Source organism: Crinia signifera, chromosome 9 (genome assembly GCF_055691185.1).
Source record: "Crinia signifera chromosome 9, ASM5569118v1, whole genome shotgun sequence".
Lineage (NCBI taxonomy): Eukaryota > Metazoa > Chordata > Amphibia > Anura > Myobatrachidae > Crinia > Crinia signifera.
In genome coordinates this window covers 153823296-153845979 of record NC_139225.1, presented here as the reverse complement: position 1 = coordinate 153845979, position 22684 = coordinate 153823296, and the positions used below count along the sequence as shown (strand labels likewise).

The 22684-nt window shown below is 48.4% G+C and overlaps 1 long non-coding RNA gene across 1 annotated transcript; it reads left to right on the top strand.

Annotated features, from left to right (window-relative positions):
- Positions 1-838: 838 nt before the first annotated feature.
- On the top strand, positions 839-9943 carry LOC146036360 (uncharacterized). Its single transcript, XR_014460806.1, has 4 exons — positions 839-1144; positions 1993-2149; positions 8406-8465; positions 9314-9943. It is a non-coding gene; the product is annotated as an uncharacterized LOC146036360 (long non-coding RNA).
- The last annotated feature ends 12741 nt before the right edge of the window (positions 9944-22684 follow it).

The window sequence follows — 22684 nt, the reverse complement described above, 5'->3', positions numbered from 1 at the left end:
AGAACCTGTGCAATAGAGAAATGATAGCTAGAATCTTATTGGTTGCCCACTTTTCACTTTTATACCCCTTTCACATCGCAAAAAATAACCTGAGTCGGACCTGGGTTGGTGACGCATCGACCCAGGCCAAGGTGCAGTGTGATCGCACCACACCGAATTATACTGCTTTCACATTGCCTAAACGTTTAGGACCTGGTATTTAAAACGGGTCTGAGCCACAAAACCTTTTTCACATTTCAGGTGAAAGCTGGCATATTACCGTTTTAAACCCCTTTCACACCGCACATAAATACCTGGCCCTAAGCAGGTTTGCAGTGTGAAAACAGCTAGAAGAACAGGACAGACAGACAGCGCAGTGCATATTTAATGAGTGGGACCCGGTCATTACATATGCGGATCCCGCTCATTACACATGCGCATATGTAATGATCGGCTCATTACATATGCACATATGTAATAAGCGGCTCCTTCTCATTAAATATTCATATTAAATAGCCAGCTCAGTGCTCACTGCTGTCTGAGTCCTATATACCGGTTCAGACCCGTTCACATTGCATAAAAATACGTCTCTGAACTGTGTAGGACTCTGCTTTTTACCCGTTTGCAAGTACCGGTTATTTGTAATTGGTAAATCTGTGATACCCACAGGTAAGTATTTCTTTCTTTTCAGAAGCAGGTAACTTTTCTTTTCTTCACAGGTAATTTGACACTTGTAACCAATTACAATTCGAGACAGTGAAAACACAAATAAGTAATATACTAAGTTTTATTTTACTGGAACAACTTTTCCGGTTCCTATGTGAATAAAAGGTTAGCAATTCAACAGATATTGACAGATGACAACGTTGTCATCAAAACAATTTCAATTACCATCTGTTACATTCAACAAGATAACAATTCTTAATGTTCTAAAAATCTGTATTTACATTCCTTAAACCTTTAAATTATCCGGAGATATAATAAACACTAAAATGACTCTATATTTCTAGTATAAAACCTCGATGGAGGTCACTCTAATGCATTAGAGTAGTTCTGAAAATTCCTTCACTAAATCTAAAGCAATTGCATTTTTATTATGTTTTAGGTTAACCTCTCGTCTGAGTCTCTGAAGTGGTCCGGTTAATCCTTCCAGGCAGAATTAGAGGTGTGTATGCACGAAAGGGAGACAGAAAATGTCCGATCAAAGTTCCTCACCCTCCGTCTCAACCTTTCGGCACAACGCGACAGTATTGTAATCCTAAGGAAATGTTTTCCCGATGGAGATGTTGGGCACAATAAGCTTAATAACAGTATTTCATTTGGAATAGCTAGGAATCATGCCCTTTGGGATGACATATATACAATGTCCCTTTTTATCCTGACGGGGGTCAACTGGCGTGGGTTAAAGTAACTTAAGCTGAGATGTAGACTCCCTCCACTCTGCTTTACGTATAAACTTTAGCGGGGTAAACTCCCTTCAAACTGTATTAAAACTAAAGTACCAACTGGGTACCAGGTTCCTATCAAAGTAAGTCTCTCGGCAATAGTTCCACTTTAAATTAACGTACTGTAGTTTTCCTGCGAAACTTTTGCTGTAACCAGCCTTCCTGACTCCACTGTGCGCAGGCTAAATAACTGATGACAGCTGTCTATATGTGGTATTACGGTCCTACTATTCTGGTGCGGAAGTTGCAAGTGTATCTCTCAAGGATTGAGTGCTGGGATATTATATAGGGGTTAACAGGTTCCCTCTCTCTCCCTATACAGCTCCGATTAGGCTTTTGTATATAAGTCACTGGGACGTCTCTGTAGAGCTGTCAGTCACTGTAAGCGAGCACTGTGGAATGATTGGGCAGGCTTGACAGGTCTTGAAAGGGGGCGTTGTGGCTATCTGTCCCTCACACACTTGGTGACGCCTCTGTAAGTGGCTAGGGCTTGAGGGGGCTGGACGGAGGTCGTATGTGGGTTTTGCAGGAGGTTGGATTAGGACTCACCACTCCCCTTTTTATGCAGGCCTCCTCTGTGTCACCGCGTCTAGCGCCGCCTCCGATGACGCCGCGGCCGGACGGAACCCCCGGTCAGAAGCAGGAATGAGGACACGGTTGGATCTCTCTCCAGCAATAGACACCGGATCGCACCGGAGGACTCGGGGACCCGGCGTGGACACCGGGTAAGTCGTCTGATTCACTCCAGCACCGCTATCTGCTTTCTCTGATGCTGCGCAGCTCTGCCTTCAATCATCACTCCCGGGGCTCTGCGCAACAGTTGTCAACCGCCACACTTTTATATCCCAGTCCTCTTGTCTCGAGGTGCCCGTTTTGCCCACGGGCATAATAACGTTAGCAGCATGTCTGGTGGGCGAACTATTGCTCCCCCGTATGTGGGGTAGTTAGTGCAGTCCAACCCTCTCCTTCCATTCTCCAAGGGCTGCGGGACAGTCCACAAGATTACAAGGAGGGGAGGCTGGCTTTGACTTGTAATGCCTTCCACAAGGGTCTTAAGGACTATAGCTATCTGTCTTTTTATAACAAATAAATTGTGTTGCTTTCTGTGAAAGTCCTCTATGCCTTCCATGAAGGCAAATATGCATATCGAGCTTTACATGTAATCTAAGATTCTGTATGAAATCTACAGTATGACATTGCCTGAGTGTTAATAACATATACATAAACATATACAGCATGGGTGTATGTTCCCCTTTTTCCGTGGTAGTCACCACACACTTCCCCACAGAACTTTGCATGTCCCCATGCAACAATTTTTAAAATAAGAACGGACTTTACTTAGAACAAGATTCAAAAATGAGAAGAAAAAAAAAAAAAAAAAACTATATTACGTTTGACCATGTCAGTAATACATTAAAATTTCTTATATTTCTATTCGGTACCTCAGAGGTAAGACGCCCCTCGTGCTCCTGTCAGAACGTCTCAACTCTGAGGTAGCTCGTGTAGAGTCATCGGGCAACTCCATTAGAGCATCACAGGGCATTAACACATTTGTTTCAGCTACATTGTTTTTCTCCCAGGCATTAGCATTATCATACACTACAGCACTACCAAGACTGGGCCAGAATAATTTGAAAATTTTCTGAAATGTCTCTTCAGCCTCTTCTTCTGCCGACAATTCTGAACAGGTCATTTCATCGAGGGCAACATCCTCAGCCTTATTCTTTTTGCACTTCTTTAGCTGATTTCGGTGCACAACGATTGACGTGTTTTCGCCCAGTCGGGCAATTCTATAAACGTCCATCTCTGCCCTCGGAATTTCGGTAATCAAATATGGACGTTCTTCCCAGAAAGACTCCAATTTGCTATGTCGGTGGTTATTCTGTCTCCAGACTAGATCGCCAATGTTTAAGGGTTCGGCTAAGGCGTTTTTATCATAATAGTCCTTTTGTTTTCGTTGGAACTGTTCTCGCCTTTGATCCACTAGTTTGTAAGCTTCATGTAGTCTCTCTTGATGAGTCTGGACCCAATCCGTCTGAAAGTCACTATCCTTATTAAAGTCCTTGGGAAGGTTTAACTGGATATCTGCCGGCAGTCGTCCTTTCCTCCCGAATAACAGATAGTACGGAGTAAACCCTGTAGTTCCATGCTCGGTGTTGTTGTAAATAAAGGAGATCTCGGGTAGTAGATTGGGCCAATCTTGTCTTTCAGTTTTAGGGAGTGCTCTTAGCATGCTGATCAGCGACTGGTTGAGTCTCTCGCAGGCTCCGTTGCATTGCGGATGATATGCAGTAGTGTGAGACTTTTTGCAACCATACCATCGACACAATTCCTGAAACAAGTTAGACTCGAATGCGGAGCCTTGGTCAGTGAGTATCTGTTCTGGATAGCCATACTGTCTAACAAAAGCCCTCCACAGAATCTCTGCTGTTGTTTGAGCCGTCAAGTCTTTCACTGGCAGAATCACTGCGAATTTAGAAAAGTGATCAACGATGGTAATTGCATACTGGTAGCCCTGTCGACTGGGTTCTAGCTTTACATGGTCAATTGAGACGAGTTCCAGAGGAGAACGTGTGACGATAGGGTGTAATGGAGCTTTTTGAGTTGATGCAGGTCTTTTCTTTAGGGCGCATCTCTCGCATTCACCGCACCACTCTTCAATGTCTCGCCTCATGTATACCCAGAAGAATCTCTGTCGGATGATTGTTTCTAATTTTTCAACTCCAAAATGCCCTGACCGGTCGTGGTATGCTTGAAGAATCTCCTGTCTTTGACTCCTTGGCACCAAGGTTTTGACGTATCAATGCATGAGTTCGCGGATCGATTATTTCTCTTACTATTAAGCTTCTCCATATACGAAGTCGGTTCCTTTGACTATACAGTCTTCCAAGCTCAACTTCCTCAGCTCCCTTGCTTTCTGGCTTCCACCGCTTTTCGGAAGACAAAAGGATCTTCAGCCTTTTTAGCAGAGCACTGCTGTCTTGTATTCGTTTCCAGTCATTTTCAGGCTCTACAGGGGAGTCATCAACTCCTTTTGGACTTGAGTGATAGGCCCTCGTTGACGCCTTCTGTCGAATGGTTATGCAAGCATGGAAAGCAGGCATTTCCACTTCCTCCCATTCATCATCGTGGTCACTGGCGAATTGGTCTTGTGGGACGCGGGAAAGGGCATCAGCGTTAGTGTTGCTTCGCCCCGACCGGTATTTGATGGTAAACTGGAAGTTGGCAAGCCTTGAGTACCACCTTTGCTCCAACGCTCCCAATTGGGCAGTAGCCAAGTGTGCCAGCGGGTTGTTATCTGTGTAGGCGATGAAGGGGGTAGCCAACAGGTAGTTTCTAAATTTTTCAGTAACAGCCCAAACAAGCGCCAAGAGTTCTAGTTTGAATGCGCTATAGTTACTGTCATTCCTCTCTGTTTTTTTTAAATTTCGGCTGGCAAATGCAATAACTCTTTCTTGTCCATGTTGCCGCTGAGAAAGCACCGCCCCTAGACCATGGAAACTGGCATCCGTGTACAAGTGGAAGGGCTGACTGTAATCGGGATAGGCCAATATGGGGGCCGTGGTCATTACTTGCTTAAGAGTTTCAAAGGCTGTCTGTTGATTCTCTGCCCAATTGACCAATGTGCGTTTGTTCTGTTGGCTTCGGTTCACCCCACGCAGTAACTCTTGTATGGGGGCAGCAATCCGCGAAAAGTTCTTAATAAATCGGCGGTAATAGCCAATGAAGCCTAGAAAGCTGCGGACATCTCTTACTGTCTTTGGAGTTGGCCAATCTCGAATTGCGGACACCTTTTCCGGGTCTGGAACAATGCCTTGAGCGCTTACTACATGGCCAAGGTATTTCACACTGCTCTGGAGCAGATAGCATTTTGAAGGCTTAACTTTCAACCCGAACTCCGCCAGTCTTCGGAACACCTCATTCAAGTGATGTAGATGGTCGTGATAGGTCTCCGAGTATACAATTACGTCATCCAAATACAGTAGGACGATGTCAAAGTTCCAATGACCTAAGCAATGCTCCATTAGCCGCTGGAAAGTCCCTGGAGCATTGCAAAGCCCAAAGGGCATTCTGTCAAATTCATAAAGGCCCATCGGGGTGGTGAAGGCGGTCTTTTCTCTATCCCCCGTGGCCATCTGTATCTGCCAATAGCCGCTTGTTAGGTCTAATGTCGAGAAGTACGAGGCAGACTTCAAAGCGGTCAACGACTCCTCAATTCTGGGCAGTGGGTAAGCGTCCTTATGTGTGATATTATTAAGCCGTCTGTAATCTACGCAAAACCTCAAACTGCCATCTTTTTTCTTTACAATAACGATGGGTGCGGCCCAGGGGCTAAAACTCTCATGAATCACTCCGCTTTCTTTCATCTCTTTGAGCATTCTCTTCACGGGTTGGTATAGAGCAGGTGCCAACGGTCGATATCTTTCCTTTATCGGTGGGGCGCTTCCCGTGGGAATGAAGTGTCTGATGGTCTCAACCTTCCCGAAGTCTGAAGAGTGCTTGCTGAATGTTCGGGCATTTTCTTGTACCACTTTTAGCACTCCCTCGATGAGCTCTTCAGGCGTATTCTCTTCTCCCACGTGAATCTCTTTCCACCATGGGGCCTGAGTCTCCTCTTCATCGGTGTGGGTGGCCGTCATGTTGAAATTCGTCAGCTCATACACGTCTTGGAAGTTTGTCCAGCTCACTCTTGCCATGATTTGGTTACGTGTCACACGGATAGGATAATCATGGGGGTTCATCACCCGTACTGGTACTCTTCCATTCTGTACTGTAACTAATGTCCGAGCTACAACTATGTCCGTTTTTGTCTGTAGTCGACTTGGTTCAACGATGGCTTGATATGACTTTCCCATCGGACCACAACGTGCTTTGCACCATAATATACTCTCGGTATTGGGTTTCAATACTACGGTTTTAGGGTCTGTGAATTTGACTCGGCCCACTTCACCAGTCTCTTTTATGAAGTGTTCTTGTTTCTGCAACAGCTTGATAACTTTACATAGAGCTTTCTGACAATTAACGGGCATACGTGGCAATTCGGTTTTCAAAGCATGAATAAGTTCATGAGGGCAGCTCTGTAACACGTTCATCCCAATGAGGACGGACGGGATGGAGGAGCTATCAGTACCCGTGATGATGCATCCCTGTCGTGACAATGAAGATTCACCAATACGAATGTCCATCTCACAGTAGCCTTTGCACGCAATGTCCAGGCCATTACTGGCCAGTAACCGAAGCCAAGAGGGGGGTGGAGGTAAAGTCTTCTTTTTATCCCATAGTTCATAAAAAAGTTTCTCGTCAATGGTTGTAACCTGTGATCCAGTGTCAAGAGTAGCCAGGACTTGGATGTTGTCGATGTACACAGGTATCACGGGGCACTCCCCCACATAGCGGGGGCACCACTCTTCTGGTGTTGGACCTATTGTGGAAAGTTTCCCCGAGGATTGGTCTCTGTCCCCGGGGCATTCGCGTTTAAAGGTTCTTCTTGTCGGCAGACTCTTTCGACATGGCCACTATGCCCACATCTACGGCAGATAGGTCGTCCCTGTGTATCAAATTTATCAGTCGCTCGGCGGCCTCTGCCTTGGCCAGGGCCCCACCAGTCATTTCTTGAAGGACGACTTCTAGAGCGCCAGGTCGATTCAGACCTTTCAGCTGGTTGGTTGGATGCAATTTTTTGGATTTCCCTTTTCATGTCTGCCATTCCCGCAACTAGATCTTCAATTTGGCCTTTCAGTAAGTGTGTGATGTCACCCGCAGCTGCTTGAGCCCCTTGGGTAGCCATTTGGGAAGTCTTTGTTTCTCTGGCTGCTCCTGACGTCCCTTCTGCTATTGAATCGTGGTATTCTCGACAACCTGGGAATTCCGGGAACTCATTTTCTTTGTACTTAGTAATCCCAATGATCTTTATGGCCGCTTCTTTAAAGTCAAGAAATGAGCTCTCATCCATTTGTAGTCGCAATAGCTTAAGTTGAGTTTTCACGCTGTCCTTATATGTTCCTTCAATGAATCGATTTATTAAAATCTCGTCAACCTCTGTGCTATCGATATCGTCTAGATCCATTTCTTGTATGTCTTTTAACATCTCTTGCAAGCTTAATGCGAAATCTCTTAAAGTTTCATCCGGTTTTTGTTTTCTGGCGTAAAAGCAGGATTTTAGTTCTGATAACGTTGCTACGTGGAACGTAGTAGCCAATCTTTGAAATATTTGCTCAGCCGTCTTTCGCTCGACTTCTGGCCAAGACAGCACCTCTCTTAAGGCCGACCCGGTTAGTTGCCCAATGAGTATTTCGACTTGTTGCTGTGGTGAGAGAGGATACAACTTATATATTGACTGCAACTTGTTCTTGAAGTTTTTGAATGAGACGGCTCCTTTTCCCGGTTTTTCTCCAGAATAGATTGGGATCCATGGTACGCCAAAATAATATGGCAGGGTGATAGGGTTAGCTGTGGCCATAGTTGGTTGTGCACCTGAGGATGCGTCCCCTGCTGAATCTCCACTTGACATTTTGTTTGTTCTATCCTGTTCGTACGACGCCAAATCTGTGATACCCACAGGTAAGTATTTCTTTCTTTTCAGAAGCAGGTAACTTTTCTTTTCTTCACAGGTAATTTGACACTTGTAACCAATTACAATTCGATACAGTGAAAACACAAATAAGTAATATACTAAGTTTTATTTTACTGGAACAACTTTTCCGGTTCCTATGTGAATAAAAGGTTAGCAATTCAACAGATATTGTCATCAAAACAATTTCAATTACCATCTGTTACATTCAACAAGATAACAATTCTTAATGTTCTAAAAATCTGTATTTACATTCCTTAAACCTTTAAATTATCCGGAGATATAATAAACACTAAAATGACTCTATATTTCTAGTATAAAACCTCGATGGAGGTCACTCTAATGCATTAGAGTAGTTCTGAAAATTCCTTCACTAAATCTAAAGCAATTGCATTTTTATTATGTTTTAGGTTAACCTCTCGTCTGAGTCTCTGAAGTGGTCCGGTTAATCCTTCCAGGCAGAATTAGAGGTGTGTATGCACGAAAGGGAGACAGAAAATGTCCGATCAAAGTTCCTCACCCTCCGTCTCAACCTTTCGGCACAACGCGACAGTATTGTAATCCTAAGGAAATGTTTTCCCGATGGAGATGTTGGGCACAATAAGCTTAATAACAGTATTTCATTTGGAATAGCTAGGAATCATGCCCTTTGGGATGACATACATACAATGTCCCTTTTTATCCTGACGGGGGTCAACTGGCGTGGGTTAAAGTAACTTAAGCTGAGATGTAGACTCCCTCCACTCTGCTTTACGTATAAACTTTAGCGGGGTAAACTCCCTTCAAACTGTATTAAAACTAAAGTACCAACTGGGTACCAGGTTCCTATCAAAGTAAGTCTCTCGGCAATAGTTCCACTTTAAATTAACGTACTGTAGTTTTCCTGCGAAACTTTTGCTGTAACCAGCCTTCCTGACTCCACTGTGCGCAGGCTAAATAACTGATGACAGCTGTCTATATGTGGTATTACGGTCCTACTATTCTGGTGCGGAAGTTGCAAGTGTATCTCTCAAGGATTGAGTGCTGGGATATTATATAGGGGTTAACAGGTTCCCTCTCTCTCCCTATACAGCTCCGATTAGGCTTTTGTATATAAGTCACTGGGACGTCTCTGTAGAGCTGTCAGTCACTGTAAGCGAGCACTGTGGAATGATTGGGCAGGCTTGACAGGTCTTGAAAGGGGGCGTTGTGGCTATCTGTCCCTCACACACTTGGTGACGCCTCTGTAAGTGGCTAGGGCTTGAGGGGGCTGGACGGAGGTCGTATGTGGGTTTTGCAGGAGGTTGGATTAGGACTCACCACTCCCCTTTTTATGCAGGCCTCCTCTGTGTCACCGCGTCTAGCGCCGCCTCCGATGACGCCGCGGCCGGACGGAACCCCCGGTCAGAAGCAGGAATGAGGACACGGTTGGATCTCTCTCCAGCAATAGACACCGGATCGCACCGGAGGACTCGGGGACCCGGCGTGGACACCGGGTAAGTCGTCTGATTCACTCCAGCACCGCTATCTGCTTTCTCTGATGCTGCGCAGCTCTGCCTTCAATCATCACTCCCGGGGCTCTGCGCAACAGTTGTCAACCGCCACACTTTTATATCCCAGTCCTCTTGTCTCGAGGTGCCCGTTTTGCCCACGGGCATAATAACGTTAGCAGCATGTCTGGTGGGCGAACTATTGCTCCCCCGTATGTGGGGTAGTTAGTGCAGTCCAACCCTCTCCTTCCATTCTCCAAGGGCTGCGGGACAGTCCACAAGATTACAAGGAGGGGAGGCTGGCTTTGACTTGTAATGCCTTCCACAAGGGTCTTAAGGACTATAGCTATCTGTCTTTTTATAACAAATAAATTGTGTTGCTTTCTGTGAAAGTCCTCTATGCCTTCCATGAAGGCAAATATGCATATCGAGCTTTACATGTAATCTAAGATTCTGTATGAAATCTACAGTATGACATTGCCTGAGTGTTAATAACATATACATAAACATATACAGCATGGGTGTATGTTCCCCTTTTTCCGTGGTAGTCACCACAAATGCAGACTGGAGCTTTCACACTGCAGCTCTAACCGTTTTAAAAGGCTAAAAAATCTGCAATTTGACCCGGGTTATTAGAAGGTTAAACCCAGGTTGCCCTCTGTATAACGGACAACCTGGGTTTAATCTGAAAGGAACAAAGCATACCCTCCAACAATTGAGTGGCAGAAATTGGTACACATTTAGGAAGGGGCGTGGCCACTGGTAAAGTGGGCATGGTCACGTCCCTTTTCCGAATGTGTACTGGGCAGTTTTTTCCCCCACATTAATAGGTTACCCCTGTATATAATACCCCCAGTACAAGGAACATCTGTATATAATACCCCCAGTAGATTGTACCCCTGTGTATGTAAAGAGTGGCCCTGTGAGACATATGGCACCCTGACATATGGCACGTCTTGATGCACGGCACCGGCCCGCGCAATGCACTCTTGGAAACGGGTGGGGGAGAGGGGAGAGCCAGCGCACCACAGGCAGCACACGGAGCCGGGGCCCGTGAGCCAGGAGGAGGAACATTTAATGCGACGCACATGAGTGAGTGACTGACCGCTGAAATGTAAAAAATGCGGTACATTCGGTACAATTTATATTTGCCGGTACAGGGGGTACGGGGTTTTTACCGCATTTTGATATGCATCAAAACCCACGCTGCGGGTTTTCGCTGCGAGGGGTATCGCCAGCAAAAGCTGGCGATACCCCATAGAAACCTAAGGGCTTCTTAACGAGACCCACGCCGCCCCGAACGGACCTCCGCTGCCTCGCGCCGACACCCCCCCCACACACACACACACACCTACTGAGTCCAGGCAGCACAGCGCCGTGCTGCCTCGACCAGTGACCTCCTCCCTGCACTGTATCCTCTTCCGGGTGCAGAGAGGAGGAGAGCCTGCAGCAGCAGCAGCCCCGGGTAAGGGAGGGAGGTGGGAGCCGCCGGGACCCGCAGCACATCGCCAGCAAGATCGCAAAGGACAGCTCTTAACGCAAGAGCTGTCCTTTGCCATAATTATCGCATATGTTAGAGCATATGCGATAATTAGGTGTGCGGTAGCCGGCGATGTGCGGCGGTAAGGGGGCGCGGATGATACAGCATCCCGCCCATTATATGTTGTCTTCCTGGGCACTCTGTTATGGGTTGTATTCAACCTTATCCTGTCTTGTTCTGATACATAAAGTACTTGAATTAATGCTCAGCGCTACTTAAAAAAAATTAGCTACTTTTGGGGCCCATTTATCAATGATCGATCTGGGTGGGATATTACTGCCCAGGATTGCATTGTAAAATGCGATATTTGCGCTGGGATGTATCATCCCACAAGCGCAGGGACAGGGCTCCAAAAGCGATGCGCTCAGTCGGAAGCTGGGGAGTCTGTGCATGCGCAGTAAGCTGACCCGATGACGACACTTCCCCGGCACCAGGAGCCCATAGGCTAAAATGGGCTATCGCCATCTCAGAATGGCGATATCCCAGGGATACGAAGCCGGGCTGCCCGAGGTTGATACATCGGCCAGATTTGCATCCCCCATAGAAACCTATATGCAGTCTATAAATACTAGAGACCAGGGCATAAAGTGGTCCTGGAGAGATGGTGGAATTCATTCCCCTCTGCCTCCTCATTCCCCCTCCTCTCCCCCCATTAGGCAAGGCCAGGGCAAGTGGTAGGGTTTTGTCACTCCCCTGCAAAATATAAAGCTTTTCTGTTATTAGAATGACTGTGCTGGTCCAAGGTGGAGATTGAGCTAGTTCCACCTCACCATTACAGGTGGCGGAGCTCAGTTCCACCCCATTACACCCAGTTGAGCCCCTGCTACAGACCAAACTTATTAAAACCAGGTGGGCGAGTTGCTACTCCAAGCTCGCTACCCCCCTACCCTGTTGCAGAGAGAGGGCCATAAGAGAGAGAGGACAGGCTGCCGCTGCAGCCCAGCCTCTCTCCCCAGCCAAGCATGCTCTGCTCAGTGCTGTGTGTTGAGTGGGCATGGGGGCGGGGGGGGTGTATGTAACAATAGCGCCCGCAGACCTCCGGCAGCCACACTGGGTCTGCGGCGCTATAGTTACACCACTGAATTTATTTTTTTATAGGGGTGTGACCATGCCCCCTCCCATTGACCACTTCCTCTTATTTAACAGGGGCCTGGCAAAACTGTCTGGTTACACTAGAATTATGGGGCATATCTTTAATAAGCAACTGTCCAAGTCCAAGCAGGAAATCCTGTGTGGTATCCTGGATTCATTCGCCTCAAGCTTCCAGCGCTCACACCGCAAACAGCAAAGAGAAACATTAGCGGCACCTGCACAGACGCATCGTTACAGCAGAGAAATGGCTGCAATCATTTAGATTGAACACGCCGGCTAATAGCCGAGGTGGCAGCCGTGTGCCTTTAATGAAGTCCTTTTAAGTGTTTAAATAGTATCCAGAATTAATTTTTCTCCATTAATTTCTAAGACACTTCCATTAAGCTCTGAGAGTCTGTGCTAATGAGGATTCCGCGGCTTCTCTCGATGCTCAATTGGAGTATTGATCGCAGGCAGAGCGGTGGTTACATGTGTATCCAGCCGTGGTATCAATCTCATCTATGGGCCTAATTCAGATGGGTCGACCAACACATTGGGTTGACCACTGAAGGTCAGCGGCTTAGGTCGACACCTGAAATAGGTCGACTTGGATGGAAGATCGACACAAGCATTAGGTCGACAATGGCTATGTTGACATGGACACCATATTAACGCACGATTCTATTCTTCCTCCACGCCCAAGTCAATGGTTGGGTATGAAATACCGCCTGTTGGCACATGCCGGCTCAAAAAAACCCATGTGGACCTTTTGACTGTAGACCTAGCCATTGCCGACCTAGTGCTTGTGTCGACCTTCCATCCATATCGACCTAAGGCATGTTGACCTATTTCAGGTGTCAACCTAAGCCATGTCGGCCTTCAGTGTGTTGATCTAACGAATGTTTACCATTCAAATACAGGCCCTTATTCTGGTTCACTCGCAAAGGCAAAATCCTTCTGAAATATACGGAACCATGTGCACTGCAGGGGGGCAGATGTAACATGTGCAGAGAGAATTAGATTTGGTGAGTTATTTTGTTTCTGTGCAGGGTAAATACTGGCTGCATTATTTTTACACTGCAATATAGATCTCACTTTGAAGTAAAACCCCACCCAAATCTAATACTCTCTGCACATGTTACATCTGCCCCACCTGCAGTGCACATGGATTTGTCCATTTGAGAAGGAGTTTGCCTTTGCGAGTGAACCAGAATAAGGGCCACAGTCTCAACTTTCATGGCGTTGCAACTGAGCGATTATAGGGCAGGTTGTGCATGCGTCACGTGTGCATTGCAAAGTTCCATAGTACCTCTGCGAAGTGGCTCAAAGTGAGGAATCAGTTGCAGCAGGATTAACAGGAAAGTAGGCCTGGCCATCGGTGTGCTCACTATAGATGGTTGCCATTGATAACGAAACCTGCAAGTGCACATCGATGGTCATCAACTGTGCCATAGGAGACCATCGATGGTTTCAGCCAACCCTGTTCTTTCAGTGAATGGCCACTCAAGCCAAACACGGCCTGGAGGTGGGTCTTCGCATGTGTCAGGGTGCAACCATCGATGAAGCGAATGGAAAAAACATTAGACATCGGTCAGAAACATCTATGATTGTGAAACATCAATGGTCAATGGTCATTCCTACAGGAAAGGGATGTTTCAAGGAGGTAACCGGGAGTGTCTTAAAAAATGCTGGAATTTCATGACCATTGTTGGGTGTCTCTGGGCATGTGACTACGATCTGGTACACATAAACCATGGCGCCAGCATACCAGTTCCCCTGTGAATGAGGCCCTCGGGGACTCAATGTTCCTTTCCTCCGCTCTCCAGTTGCGATGGAGTACGCATTTGCTGAGATTACTGCAGTGGCTTTGGTAAGTGTCCCTTCCCCTGTGGGTGGTCTCTACACTTGTGATGCCGCGCAGGTCTGTCCCTGAATAGGATCCCATGATGTTGTTCCTGCATCCCGAATGCATGTCTCAAACAGTATGTCTTCCATGTACTGTGTATAAGCTCAGAATCTGGGACTGAAAATGATCACGGTAATATACACATGTGCAGAAGCGATGTGCGAATGCCTTCAGCAACTATCACAGCCGCCGAGGCGTTTATACACAGCGGGAGGGTAGCAGGGGGGGGGGGGGGCAGGGGGCTGTATAATGGGGTCCTGGGCCTTATTCAGGGTGGATAGAATGGTGGACTGAGCGGTCAGGCAGCACCAAGTGCTCCAGACCACTCGGACATGTTTCCGCGTGAAAGCAGGGATATGGGCAGGCAGCTGGCATCCGGCTATGTCATATGTCCGCCCCCCACACGTGCGTCACGGCCGGATTACCATACGTACGCCCAGCGTTGTCATGGGAACGCCCATGAAACGTGGGGCGTACACATATGGTAATGAGCCCAAACAGCCCTTCACGTCCCTCTCCACCCCCTGCTCGGATGGTTCCAACCGATCATTTTCTGCACGGAACTCACGCCGTGTTCGGACATGCGAGGCATTCGCAAATGCGCAGAAACGCCTCTGCACATGCGCAAACACCAAACATCGGATGTCCGACCGCACACACAGCCATCCAATTCAACCAGAAAAAGGGCCACAGAGTGATAAAACTATCTTACAAATATTCCTGATTTTAGCAAGACTGTGCTGATTAGAGGACCTTAATATCCTTGGGTTTTACAATAAAGCAGATTGGCCTTCATCTGAAGTGGGTGTGGTTAGATGGATTAGGTTCCGGAAGAACTGAGGGCGTGGTTTATGCTGATCAGGGGTTGGATTTATGTTGCCTCGATTTTGTTGGTATAAATTAAGATGTGGTAGCATGAAGGTGTAGTGGTTGGCATTACTGTCTCATAGAAGTGAGGTCGTGAGTTCAGTTCCTGGACATGTCCCAGTATATGCGGAGTTTGTATGTCCTGTCCAATGATCCAATTTCTTCTCCTACCCCAAAAAGCAAAACTTAAAGCTCCATTAGGGCAAGGACTGATATGAATAACATATTTTTCCTGCATAGCACTTTCTTCTCAAGAGTTCAGTGACATCACAGCACTTTGGTATACAAGTTAAACAATAAGGATGAGACAGCGAAAGGCTCAGTCTAGTATCCATTCCCAAGGAGCGGAGAAAGGCTGGGACTGAGTAGATGGCTCCTGTTCCAGAGGTTCGTAGCCTTTGATGGGGAGACTGCGAAAGGCCCAGCTTAGTACCTTAACCTTGGGATCGGAGAAACACTGAGACTGAGTAGATTGCTCTTCCGAGGGGGTCGCAGCCCCTAAGGGAGTCAGTCGAAAAGCCCAGTGGAGTACCCATTCCCATGCCAGGGGCTGGAAAGTGCCCTATAATGGGAGCAGAGAAACACTTGGTCGGACACTGATCGGTCGGCTGCTTGGAGTCCGAGGCTGCACTGTGCCCCCGGGGAAACTCGGGGGGTGCCGAACATGCATGGGTGATCCCAAAATCACCATGCACTAGTAAGCACTAGCACTGCACACTTCCCTCTAGGTTAGCGCTTCACGTCCTTACCTCGTTCTTTTGGATGGGGTAGGACAATTTTTCACACCCCCACCCCGGCCTTCTGGCTAGGGTCCTCTTTATTATATATTTCTCTTCTTCTTCATGTTCGTGCATTTTCACGTTTTTTGTTTTTCTGTAGTTTGTCACGTTTTTTTGGGGTAGTGTGGTCGACCCTTACGGGCCTTCCATTTCCCCAATGTGCCAAAGCTCTCGCCTTTTGGGGAGAGCTGCGGTCCCCCCGAGGACGACCCCGAGCCGCAAGGCGGAGGGAAGTCCACTGAGGGTCTCTCCAAACCTTCGGGTGTGGAGGACCCACCATCCTAACCCTTCCGGGGGTTGAGGAATGAGGGTCTCTCTAAGCTTTGGCAAAGAGGACCCACCGTTCCCTATTTTCCCCTCTTCGGCCTTATGGTTGAGAGGGGTTATGGGAAAAACGGGGCCCTATCTCCTTCGGGAGTAAGCCCACATCTATCGCACGGCCCCCTTTGCACTTTTTTAGGCACAGCACTGGTGGTAGCGAGCACACCTCGGGCTCCTGAGTTTCTTCAAACTCAGTTAAACAATAAGTTAGTAGTTTTCAAGAGTGCAATGACATGACCGCACTTTGGTATAAAAGTTAAACAATAAGTTAGTAGTTTGCAAGAGTGCAATGACATCACAGCACTTTGGTATAAAAGTTAAACAATAAGTTACAACTCTCATCATGTATTAAAGCTTTGCAGTTAATACAGCAGCAATGAGCTTTCTCCACCCTGAGGCATCATGACCAAATTCCCTGCATAGGAAAGTATTTAATCCAGAGAGCAAAAATCTGCAGAACAACACAAATATAATATAACCTCCGGGGAGGACAGGCATTGCTGTCATCTAATCTAAAGCTCACACATGCCACGTGTGGCAGGGACAGCATACTTCCACATGAGGTGAATGTGGAAGATCCAGTCCAGTTTTTAGAGCAGCAGCAGCAGGGTTATTGAGATACAGTCCGGGTTTTCCTATGATGTATTGTGAATCACTGTCTGCTAATTAACAACACCTGTTACTTCCTGTTATATGTTTGTCCAGAGCAGAGGGTCAGTGTTCCCAATTCCTTTTAGCGGCTGGGCAATAGGCTGGGTGAATGTAGGGAATTTCATTAGGATCCTCTGGAGCAGTGGCGTCAAACTCATGGCCCTCCAGCTATTGTGGAACTATACGTCCCAGCATGCCCTGCCACAGTTTTAGCAATCCATTCTATAAAATCTGTGGCAGGGCATGCTGGGATGTGTAGTTCCACAACAGCTGGAGGGCCATGAGTTTGACACCACTGCTCTGGAGTGTACCCTTATTGCAGGGGTGAGGAACCTTTTTTGTGCCAAGGGCCGTTTGTATGGGGGAAAAAATCCTTCGGGGGCCATATGTAAAAAAAAAATCTTACAAATTTTCCTGCTGCAGCCGTTTCACGCTCTGAAGGCGGCCGCTGGGTAGGACTGACAGTCCCCGGCTGCTGTTAATTAAGAGGAATCTCGTAAGAACTACCAACTTCTCGTGAGAATTCCCCTGTTCTTGACTCCTGGCAAAGGGTGGGAGGGCCACTCAAACCGGCTATGGGGGCCACATATGGGCCCCGGGCCTGAGGTTCCCCACCCCTGCCTTATTGTGAAGCCTGTGTGTTGCCTGCTGGAAAACCTGCCATTGCTGTAACTTAAGAATTGCCAAGTTGTTATCCTGGTATGCTGTCTACCTGCTACAAATAAAGAACCAGACTTTGGGGGTTATTCTAGTTCACTCTTTCTGACAAAATCCTTCTTAGATGGACAAAACCATGTGCGCTGCAGGTGGGGCAGATGTGACATGTGCAGAGAGAATTAGATTTGGGTGGGGTTTTACTTCAAAGTGAGATCTATATTGCAGTGTAAAAATAAAGCAGCCAGTATTTACCCTGCACAGAAACAAAATAACTCACCCAAATCTAATTCTATCTGCACATTTTACATCTGCCCCCCTGCAGTGCACATGGTTTTGTCCATCTAAGAAGGAATTTGTCAGAAAGAGTAAACTAGAATAACCCCCATTTCAATCCAATGTATGTGATTCCTTGTCACATATGTCATATTAGTAAACTAGGTGATTCATCGCGCCCTCCGGGCGCTCTTCACACCGTCGTGAGGGGCTTTGCCCCATTAGAAGTAGGAATATATGTGAGTGTGAAATGTAGTGTAATTTGCAGAATAATGTGCTTAAAGTGCATTTGAGAGCATAAATGTTTTTTAATGAAAGTGCATATAAGGTACGGATGTGTGTGTGTGTGTAGTTGTGAGTATAGGAGGCACTGAGGGGTGTGTGAGTAGTTGTGAGTAATGGAGGCATGGATGGGTGTGTGTGTATTTTTGAGGCATGGATGGATGGGGGTGTGTGTGTGTATTTGTTTGTATTAAAGGCATGGCTGTGTGTGTGTGTGTGTATAGTTGTGAGCATTGGAGACATGGATGGGTGTGTGTATTGGAGGCATGGATGTGTGTGTGTAGTTGTGAGTATTGGAGGCATAAGTGAGTGTGTGGCTAAACGCACACTAAATAGTGTGCAATGAAATGTTTAAGGGAGCAGAGCTGTGTTTGAAAAGGCGTTGGTGGTGTAGTGGTATGGGGTGGTGGGTGGTACTTACATATGGTGTTGGAGAGTGAAGTTTGGTGGCAGCAGGTTGTGGAGAGTGTAAATAGATGTGGGGATGTGTTAGGTGCAGTAGTGCGAGGTGCATGCATATTGCAGATGTGAGTGTAAAATGTGAGGTTTAGTGAGTGGTGTAGGGTGCTGGAGTTAATAGAGATATAGGGTAGGTAGTGTGAAGGCTGTGTTATGTAGGTGGGAGTATTAGAGGCATAGATGTGTGTGTGTGTGTGTGTGTGTGTGTGTGTGTATGTAGTTGGTTTTGGAGGCATGTATGGTTATGGGTGTGTGTGTAGTTGGGAGTATTGGAGCCATGAATGGGTGTGTGTAGTTGGGAGTATTGGAGGCATTGATGGGTGGGTGTGTGTGTGTGGGTGAGTGAGTTGGTAGTATTGGAGACATGTATGGGAATGGGTGTGTGTGTGTTTAGTTGTGAGTATTGGAGGCATGAATGGGTGTGTGTGTAGTTGTGAGTATTGGAGGCATTGATGGGTGTGTGTAGTTGTGAGTATTGGAGGCATGAATGGGTGTGTGTGTAGTTGGGAGTATTGGAGGCATTGATGGGGGTGTGTGGGTGTGTAGTTGTGAGTGTGTTGGAGAGTGAAGATTGGTGGCAGCACGGCGTAGAGAGTGTAAATACATGTGGGGATGTGTAGTGGTATGGGCTGCTGGGTGGTACTTACATATGGTGTTGGAGAGTGAAGATTGGTGGCAGCACGGGGTGGAGAGTGTAAATAGATGTGGGGAAGTGTTAGTTGAAGTAGTGTGAGGTGCATGTGTATTGATATGTGTGTGTGTGTGTGTGTGTGTGTGTAGTTTTGAGTATTGTTGGCACGGATGGGTGTGTGTATAGTAGTGAATATAGGAGGCATGGAGGGGTGTGTGAGTAGTTGTGAGTATTGGAGGCATAAGTGTGTGTGTGTGTGTCTAAACGCACACAATATAGTGTGCGATGAAATGTTTAAGGGAGGTTGTGTTAGAAAAGGCGTTGGTGGTGTAGTGGTATGGGGTGCTGGGTGCCATAAGCCTACCCAAGTAGTACATGGTTAGTGAGAGTGCAGCGTGATCAGGTTATGGAGGGTGGGGCTGACCGGCACCCCATAGATAGAGAGGCGTTGGTAGTGTAGTGGTATGGGGTGGTGGGTGCCATACGTCTGCTAAAGTAGTAAATGCAGCACGGTAATGTTTAAGGGGTAGCTGCTGTTTTACTACTTTAGCACACATATTATGGCACCCACTACCCCATGGTGGTGTAGTGGTATGGGGTGGATGGCATAGTACTTACAGTCTTGGTCAGCAGTGGTGGTCAGCAGCAGTCCGTGGGTCCGGGAGAGTGCTGCTCTGCGTCATCTATGGGCGGCTTGTTGTGTGATTAAGGTGGCAGTGGCGGGCGCACGGCAATGTAGTGTGCGGCTCTGTAGATCCTGGTGGGTGTTGGGAGACGGGTCTTCCTCTGGAGCATGGCAGTGTACGGGCAGCGGCTGGCGCATGGCAATGTCTTGATTTGCCGGGTATGTGGAGACGGCAGTGGGTGGGCAGGGGCGGGTCTTGTGGCGTGTGCACGGCAATGAGCTGTGTGTCTGTGACAGATGCGGGCGGGTGTGGGGGGACGGCTCCTCCGACAGAGCGAAGGCACTGGTTGGCTGGCTGGGTAAAGAAGGTGCCAGCGGCGTGCGCACGGCAAGGCTGTGCGTCTGAGTGATGCTGGCGGGTGTGGGGGACGGGATCTCCGACAGTGAGGGCAGGGGGGGGGGGGGGCAGCTAGTATCAGGGCGTGTAGTGCTGGAAGGGGTGGTGAGGACGGGCCGAGGGAGATGCAGGCTTAGTGGTGAAGGGGGTGCGGGTGTGGGCGTGCTGTGCTTCGGTGGGGCGGGGGGTATGGCGGTGTTTGTGCTGAGAGGGGGAGTGGTGCTTGCTGAGGGGTGGAAGTGTTGTTTGGGGGGCGGTTATGTGCTGGAGCTGGGTGAGGGCTGTGTATAAGGCCCCCGTTGCTGTGCTGTGCTGTTACAGCGTCCTCCTTATGTGCTGGTGCTGCTTCCTCCTCTCCCTGGCAGCAGTGAGAGCGCAGGTTAGGGTGGCCAGCACATGGGAGCCTTCGTGCTGCTGCTGTTGGGGGGGACCGGCGCTGTGCGGAGAGGAGAGCAGGTCTCTCCCACCTGCGCCCCCGTGCTGCTGGTGCTGGCGGGGACCGGCGCTGTGCGGAGAGCAGGTCTCTCCCACCTGCGCCTCCGTGCTGCTGCTGCTGCTGGCGGGGACCGGCGCTGTGCGGAGAGCAGGTCTCTCCCACCTGCGCCCCCGTGCTGCTGCTGGCGGGGACCGGCGCTGTGCGGAGAGCAGGTCTCTCCCACCTGCGTCCCCGTGCTGCTGCCCACCTGCACCCTGCTGCCCACCTGCACCCTGCTGACATCTTTCACCCTCCAGCTGCCTCTCTCCCCCCTTGCTCCGGGCGCAGGAGTCCGCACTCCGCCCAGATCCCGCCCCCTTTCCCCCGCTCGTTAGCAACTACATCTGTTATGAGAGTGAGGGGGAAGGGGCGCGCGGTGTGTAGCGGGGGGGGGGGTGGCAGTGTATGGTCGGGGGGAGCACGGTGTGTAGCCTTGGGGCTGGCCGTGTATGGGCGGCCATAGGGGGGGTGTTGGGCTTGGAGGGGGTGGGTAGTGCATACTTGCCGACTTTTGAGCTGGGCTTTGCGGGAGAGAGCAGCTTGTTACAGGAAATAGGGGGCGTGGGAGCTCTCAAACGTAATTTGGATAGCTCCGCCCATGGTCCCGCCTCATTTACGGCATGTAAATGGGGCGGGCCATGGGCGGAGCTATGCAAAGTACATTTCAGAGTGTACTTTATAGGTACATTTTGCAAATTTGAAAATCTTTCCTTCTTCTCTCCCTCCCTCCACGACGCTGCTGCTTTCTAAAAAGAAATGTTCCTCTCCTCCTGCACCTTATATGTTATAAGGTAGTGGGGACTGGGGAGGGGAGCAATTTTTATGAAGCTGCAGCGGCAGCGTGGGGGTCTGTAGCGAGGGGGGGGGGGAAGAGACAGCCTGAGCCCGAGCCCTATTAAAGAAAACAGCGGGGAGCAGAGGGAGAGAAGCAGGAGGGAAGCCTGCCGCTAGCTTACCATGTACTCTGCGGCGCTGCCCTCTGCTGCTCGTACTGCTTCCTCTGCTGCTCCCGTGTCTGCCCCATGCTGTCACTGTGCTGCCGCTGCCAGGGCTATGACGGTGACCTGAACACGTCCGGTAGTACAGAACCCCAGCCGGCATGTAATAGGAAAGCCGCAAGGTCACCGTCAGCCCCTGCGCTTTGTAACTTGCGCATGCGCAGTCACTGGGGTTTTTTTTTTTTGGACAGGCAGCCTAAAAGCCGAGGAGGGGGCGGATTGTGTGGAGAACAGAGGCCAAGGGGGGTGGTGTGTATTACGGAAGTGGCCAGGTTTTGCAGTGTGGCTGACGGTGGACGGGCCTGTCAATCACCCGTGTAACCCCGCCCACCGTTTGCCACACTGCTTTGAGTGACGGATCTGGCTAAATATATAAGAGACTAGGTGATTCATCGCGCCCTCCGGGCGCTCTTCACACCGTCGTGAGGGGCTTTGCCCCATTAGAAGTAGGAATATATGTGAGTGTGAAATGTAGTGTAATTTGCAGGATAATGTGCTTAAAGTGCATTTGAGAGCATAAATGTTTTTTAATGAAAGTGCATATAAGGTACGGATGTGTGTGTGTGTGTAGTTGTGAGTATAGGAGGCACGGAGGGGTGTGTGAGTAGTTGTGAGTAATGGAGGCATGGATGGGTGTGTGTGTATTTTTGAGGCATGGATGGATGGGGGTGTGTGTGTGTATTTGTTTGTATTAGAGGCATGGCTGTGTGTGTGTGTGTATAGTTGTGAGCATTGGAGACATGGATGGGTGTGTGTATTGGAGGCATGGATGTGTGTGTGTAGTTGTGAGTATTGGAGGCATAAGTGAGTGTGTGGCTAAACGCACACTAAATAGTGTGCAATGAAATGTTTAAGGGAGCAGAGCTGTGTTTGAAAAGGCGTTGGTGGTGTAGTGGTATGGGGTGGTGGGTGGTACTTACATATGGTGTTGGAGAGTGAAGTTTGGTGGCAGCAGGTTGTGGAGAGTGTAAATAGATGTGGGGATGTGTTAGGTGCAGTAGTGCGAGGTGCATGCATATTGCAGATGTGAGTGTAAAATGTGAGGTTTAGTGAGTGGTGTAGGGTGCTGGAGTTAATAGAGATATAGGGTAGGTAGTGTGAAGGCTGTGTTATGTAGGTGGGAGTATTAGAGGCATAGATGTGTGTGTGTGTGTGTGTGTGTGTGTGTGTGTGTATGTAGTTGGTTTTGGAGGCATGTATGGTTATGGGTGTGTGTGTAGTTGGGAGTATTGGAGCCATGAATGGGTGTGTGTAGTTGGGAGTATTGGAGGCATTGATGGGTGGGTGT